At 44.2% G+C, this 6634-nt stretch overlaps 1 long non-coding RNA gene across 1 annotated transcript; it reads right to left on the reverse strand.

Annotated features, from left to right (window-relative positions):
* Positions 1-943: 943 nt before the first annotated feature.
* Positions 944-3081, reverse strand: LOC130597171 (uncharacterized). The gene is made up of 2 exons (XR_008971688.1): positions 2978-3081; positions 944-1339 (listed from the first exon to the last, which is right to left on the reverse strand). It is a non-coding gene; the product is annotated as an uncharacterized LOC130597171 (long non-coding RNA).
* Between the last annotated feature and the right edge of the window lie 3553 nt (positions 3082-6634).

The following is a 6634-nucleotide window of genomic DNA, read 5'->3' on the forward strand; positions in this document are numbered from 1 at the left end:
TTTTCCTGGCAGCACCAGCAGAGATCTTTACCAGTGCATCAGCCGGCTGTTTCTGGTGTGAGTGCATTTCCTCATTAGCCCACTACAGGACAGCGAAGCGGTTCTGCGTGGGGACAGGGGATTTAGGGGGAAGCCCCTTGCTTTTGGTTGTCCTTTTCCTTCTTTTTTTCATCACTAATTCCCAGCTTCCCGGGTTAACAGCCTCCTTCTTTCCTTCATGAGGTAGAGGTGAAGCTCGAGGCCCCTGCACAGTTTGGGCCAGGAGCAAGCGTTCCTGCTTCCTCTCAGCTTCCCTGACATCTCGCAGTCTATTAACAGCATCCCGCAGCTCAGCCACCTGCTGCAGGACCTCCACCAGGGAGCACCGAGCGCAGCCCTGCCCATTGCGCACCCTCCCCTCACGGGACCAGTGCAGGCACTTTCTGCACCCTGAGCTCTGCACTGCAGCCTCCCCTCTCCTCGGCTCTGTCTGGGTGCCTACGCTGGCCACCGCCGGGGCAGCCAGAGCAGAGCTCCCGGACCGGGCCCTGCTCATACGACGAGGGCTCACCATCCCGCACAAACTCCCTCGCCGCGCTCCTGGCCGCTCTCGCTTCCTGGGTCAGGATTTTACCCAGTCAGGGCTGGTGCCGCTGCTCCTGGCTCGGCCCCGTGTGAGTCAGCTACTCGCTCTCGTCAGCTGAGCTGCCGGCTCCTGGACAGGTCCTGTCGAGGACTTGAGGCTCTCTCGGTGGCTCTTGTCGCTCTGAGCTGAGGCTCCTGGATGCTGATCTCCCCCTCACCCCGGCTCCGGTGTTGAAGGCGTCCTCTCTCGAGCTACTCACCTCAGCAATTTAAATATATTTAAATAAACATAATTATCCATCAGTGTAATTAAGAATCAGACCTAACTGTTAAATTTAGGTATCTTTTAATTTTGAGTAGAACAAATGTCCATACACGGTTCATTAAAGATACCTCCTTTTCTCAAATAAATTTGGATCAGTTCTGTAGTCAACAGTTACCTGTCTGTAGAGTAGTATCAGAAAATGAGTGAAAACATGTTAATGAATGATAAAATATTTATGTCATCTTCTTGCTAGCATTTTGATCACCAGATCCCTCTTCCTATACCGCTATATCCAAACTCTATTTTCACACTCAAGCCCTACCTCTTAATTTTCCCAGATGACTGCTTCTTCTCCAGATTCCAGGAACTGATGATGAACGTGTGATGAAGCTTTACCACAGACCATGTGATACAGCTGGGCCAGTGGAGACATTTACTTTCCACAGTTTCCTCTCCAACCTCCTCAATCCATCCAGGTTTCTGAAATGCCAAGATCTGTAAAGGAGCATTCTGGAAGACAGAGGGGATTGGAGGCACCTGTGCTCATTGTCTTAGTAGTCATTCTTGGTCATTGTTAATGACTATGTAATACATTAACCAATCTTATAATAAATTGACTTATCTATTTCCTGACTTCTCTGGGTCTCTGTTGTTTATCATAAAATCATAGAATCACAGAATAGTTAGGGTTGGAAAGGATCTTAAGATCACCAAGTTCCAACCCCCTGCCATGGGCAGAGATTATACATTCTTCTTTGCCTGCTTTGTCCTTTCTTTGCCTTTTTTTTTTTTTTAGTTTTTCCTTGTCACCTTATCAACTAACTTCAGACTATGCCTTTTTCCCATCATCTCTTAACCGCAGTTCACCCAGATCATTTTTCTCTCTTCCCATCCATATACCTATGTCCTTAATGTCAAATATCTGTTTCACCTCCTTCACATGGAGTCATAACCTTATTATGTAACTTATTATTACACTGTTGTATTATAATGACATCAAATTACTCTACGAAGTTGCATGCCCCCTTACAGACCAACCAAGGATTATGGCTCCTAAGTTTCCTGTAACTGTTTCACACACCACATTCATCCCTGCAATCCTCAAAACTGCCCTCATCCAGTTTTCAAAGACTGGAAAGCAGTAGTATGAGTTCATATTTTGTGTGAAAAATACATCTAGATATGTGTCTGAAATAGGAACATAATCTTATGTCTTCCTGAGTGCAAAATAGCATTTTATGTTGCAGTTGTAAGCTCTACAAATACCTTGGCTTTGCTACAAATACCCTCCTACTACATCTGTACCTAACCTATAAACTACAGCTTAGAGAGTAACAGGCTATTAGCACCCTGCATACTATAGCATGAGACACTACAGCTCCTGTTGATGTTGCCTTCAAATACACAGGGAACTCACAGTGCCTTTCTGAATGGAGCATTACAGGTTGTTAAATCCTTTATTATCTGTGTTGTGGAATGATGTTAGAGGGGGAAGCAGATTAACTCAAAAGAGCTGCTCTGGCTGTCCTGTGATCAGGTTCTGCTCTAGCAGCTATTCTCTTATCAGGAAAAAATTAGGTTTTCCTGGTGGTATGTGGTTGCTCATTGTCTTCAGGCCCTAGACCTTCTTCCTTTCCTGCCAAAAGGAGGTTAAAAGCTCATTTTAACTTGGGGGGAAAGGTGGGATCAAAAGTATCAGACACTTTCTGAAAATTATTCTCAAAGAGAGGATTTCCCAGATAAACAAAACCAACGTTGGGCTGTGATAACTGTAAACGTAATGTTGTGAGAATGGAAGAAACTCTCATGAGGAACTGCTCAATCCCACTGCACAGATAAGAGCATGAAAACTTTTAGTCCTGTGCATGCTGGGGATGTAGGAATGGACTGCCTCACTGAACCAGTGAGGATGCTGATGAATTCCAGGTGATGGCATGATGCATACTAGTAGGAATGGGGAAGTGGGTGATCAGGTGGAGACAACTAGTATTTTACAACAGAAAACAGTGATACCTCGTGGAGACAACCAATGTTTTAAAACGGAAAATGGTGATACCTGCTAGGGGGAAAATGCTCCTTTGGAATTCCCAAAACAGGCTCAATGTTTACATTTCTGGCATAAATGCCTTACACATCATGAATACTAACCTGCATTTTTCCAGTTTCCTCCCTCAGCCTCATTCAGACTTCCAACAGCACTCCAGACTCACTATGGAGTAAAACCAGAAGGAAAAAAAAAAAGAAAACAAAACCAAAAACCAACACACACACACACACAAAAAGAACTTAAAAAAAAGAAAGTGTGAATAAGCAGCAAAAGTTTATTTTTACAGACAGCAAAATCAGGAAAACACAAGTCAGGGGAGATTGCCCAATACTGAAAATAAAACCCAGGTTTCAGGTCTCTCACTCAGTACCCTGAACAAAATTTCACCTTTCCATAACTCATGTTGAAAAACTGTCAGTGGTAAAATGATAGTGCCAGGAAGGGCATTGCATTTCCTCAGACCAAATGTTCAAAAACCTTTTTGCTCCAATCATAGTGATGAGGGACACAAGAGAGATTTGTTGGGAAAAAAAGTCAAAGCTCTACGACGAAGGGGTGTTAGTTTGGAAAATTTTGTCACAAAGGTTTGTGGGACTTATTTTTTCTGCCTTTAACTAAGGAAATGAAATGCAAACAAGTCTCCTTTATAACTCATTTGAGATTTTTAAGCCCTGAGAACTCAAGAATTTCATTACTAACATTCCCACGGCAACTGTAACTTGTCCATACTGCACATGTATATGGCACCATAAAAGCTAACACTCCAGACAGTAATAGAAAATTTCTGAACAATACTTGTGTACTGTGGTGGTTATTGCAGAAATTAAAACGCTGATTTCCATCACACATCTTGTATCAAAATATCAGCCAGAAGGCTGAAGTAACATTGGATAGGTTTCACTCAACTGTTAAGGCACTCTCTTAACTTCCTAGGAGAAATTCCCTTCTCTACATTGTCCTTGAACCTTCTCCACCTTTACCCATGAACCCTCTCGACCTTCACACACCTTCATGCTGTCCTTGATTATGTCCACTACTATAAGCATGAGATGAAAATCGCTGCAGATTTGTTGCATGCATGGGAGGATGTAAAAGGGTGGCAGCACGCCTGCTGGGATACAGGAACACAAGAGGCCAAAACAGAGGTGGCATCAGTTGTGTACCAACTCTTTGGTCCTACCTGCAGATTTGAGGTGTTAGGTCATTCTGCTACTATAAAAGAGAAGCTTCCCACACCCAGGGTATGGGGTAAATTCCTCTCTATTATGCACAAATCCAGCATTCAGGCTAGTTAATCACAGTGGAAACAGAGCTTTGATGGTTTTTTCATGTGGCCTCAAGGTTGTTTGGCCATCAGGCAGGAAGTCTTGCTCAGGGCATCTATATTTAAAAAATAGTAATAAACTTTCTGTGAAATGTATAGCATATAATAAGCAAGTCATTGTGATACCATCTTTCACTTCTCTGATAGTAGCTGAGCTTGTGGAAGCCAAGCTGAGTCAGGAAAAAGTTGTCTTTATCTATGTATGTCTCCAAGACACACCATCTGCCATCCACAGGCAGAGAACCACTGCAAAGCTTGTCTTGGTATCGCCGTCTGCCATCTGGAGGCAGAACAACTATGTGATGTGTTCAGGCAGCAAAGTTCTTTGAGTCAAGCCGGAGTACTTGCAGGAATTCTGAGTGTGAACAGTATATAGGTCCTGACCTGCCATGGAGGAAGGCTTGGTGCTGCAGCACACAACTGGCAGCTGTCAGGAAGCCTGCTTCTCCTTCACCCATGTTCCCACGTTTTCTGCTCATGCTTCCTGAAACATCTCTGCTGCCTTTTGCTCTTCTGCTCTCTCCAGCACTGCTCTCAGGATGGGTTCTGCTCAGCATCTGGCTCACTCCTCTCCTCCAGAAACAGTTCCCACCAGCTAAAACAGGCAGACCATAATAATCAGGACCACATGCAAAGCAAACCGAGAAGGTCTCTCCTATTTACAGTGCACTTCTTTGTTCTGGCCTGCTGCTGGGGAAGGGAGCTGTGGACTGGGAGGGAATCACAGCAGGTTGTGGGGACAAGGGAGCTGGTAGCTTGTAAGGAAGCTGAAGATGGAGCTTGGAGCCAGGGAGCTCCAAGCTGAGTTGGCTGGGGAGCAAGTGGAAAGATGAAAATATGGGAGACTCCTGTGTTTTTGGCAGTTGTGGGACTGTCTTTGGCTCAGAGCACAGTACATGACTGGCACAAATAGCTATTTGGAGGAACAAGGGAAAGAGAACACTGTATATTTCACATACAGTTTGACCCTCCATAATCAAATTTGTTAATAATAACCAGCAAATAGCTGAGTAGTAATGAAATGATACAGAACATGTTCTGTGGAAATTTCTAGGCAGCACCAAAACTCTCATGCTGAGTTCTGTAAAACACCACCCTTTTAGGGAGGAAAGAAGCCATTTGAAAAACAGCCCTCCCATCCTCCCATAAGTCAGATGCAACAGATGGATTCAGTTATGGCAAAATCAATAGAACAAAGAAAGGAATTAAAAGTAATCAGGTAGCTGAGCACTAATGCATCCAAGAAATTGAATCAAGGCAGCAAAGGAGGACATTGCCAGTGACTGGGAGCAGAACAGGGGAAATGTCTGAAGGAGAGGGAGAAGGAAAGAAATTTGTGGGAGAGATACAGCAAAGCAGAGCTGGAGACAGACTAGAGTCAGACTCCCAGACCTGGAGTTTCCCCAGGCAGCTCTCTTCGGCGGTATCACACAAGTACTGCTCATACTGGGGAGCTTCTCATACTGGGGAGCAAGCTTAGCTGGCCTCTGTCGTGCAACAGGGTTAGGCAGATTCCCCTAGCAAGCTCCGCCTTGCCTGGTGCTGGGCAGGCAGAAGATCTTGGGTCTGAAGGTAAATCTGCATACAGAGACCTAACAGGAATACAGAGAAAAGTTTGAGAAAGACAAGTCCCCTGAAGCCAAAGATTGTAAGCAGGAGGGGAAGACAAGTAGCGTGCTTGAATCATATAAAATAAAGTTAAGCTCCACGAACTGGCATTCAGTGATTCTTATGTATATGTACATATATGGTAATCCATGACTCACATGATGGAAAAGATCAGAACAAAATATTGTAACAGTCTCTGCTGAGCTTATACTTTATGAATCTCTGAATTATGAATTTATATTTGAAAGTGCAGCCCTCTCTCGGGTCCAGCAAGATACACCAACAGCACTTTAATGGTGAACCAAATGGGAGCCACACAAGGAGAATAAAGTCATGAACAGCCAGGCAGCGGGGCTATTGTAATCGCTTTTTATACTACTATTTAGGAAAATCTTAAAGGTTCCCAGTATTTTTTCCATATGTGAAAAAAATCGGTGCAAGATTCTGGTCTCAGCATGGGGACGAGTATCCAGGCCTGCCTGGGAAGGTTCTGCTCTGCAGCTGGTCATTTTGCACAGCTAATCTCACAGCTGCCATGCAGTTCTGTCAGCACAGTGCTGCTTCCTGACTAGCACACTCCATGAATCTTATGTACTGTCAGTGCATCATGCAGAGAGGATTTTGTTTATATACAGACATGCATATGTGACAGAGCTCCCTGGAGTTGTGTGCCTTATAACCTGTGCTTTGACCTTTTCCCTTAGCTGGCTTTGATCAGACTGTGAGATTTTTGTTGAGGATGTGCTATATATTCAAAGTAGATTTCGTGCAGCGTGATAAGGACAAAGCAGTGGGATGCTAGATGAACAAACAAACAAACAAGCAA

This window comes from Pezoporus wallicus, unplaced genomic scaffold (assembly GCF_028554395.1).
Source record: "Pezoporus wallicus isolate ANWC-B61680 ecotype Strahan unplaced genomic scaffold, APGP_CSIRO_Pwel_v1 contig_3817, whole genome shotgun sequence".
Lineage (NCBI taxonomy): Eukaryota > Metazoa > Chordata > Aves > Psittaciformes > Psittacidae > Pezoporus > Pezoporus wallicus.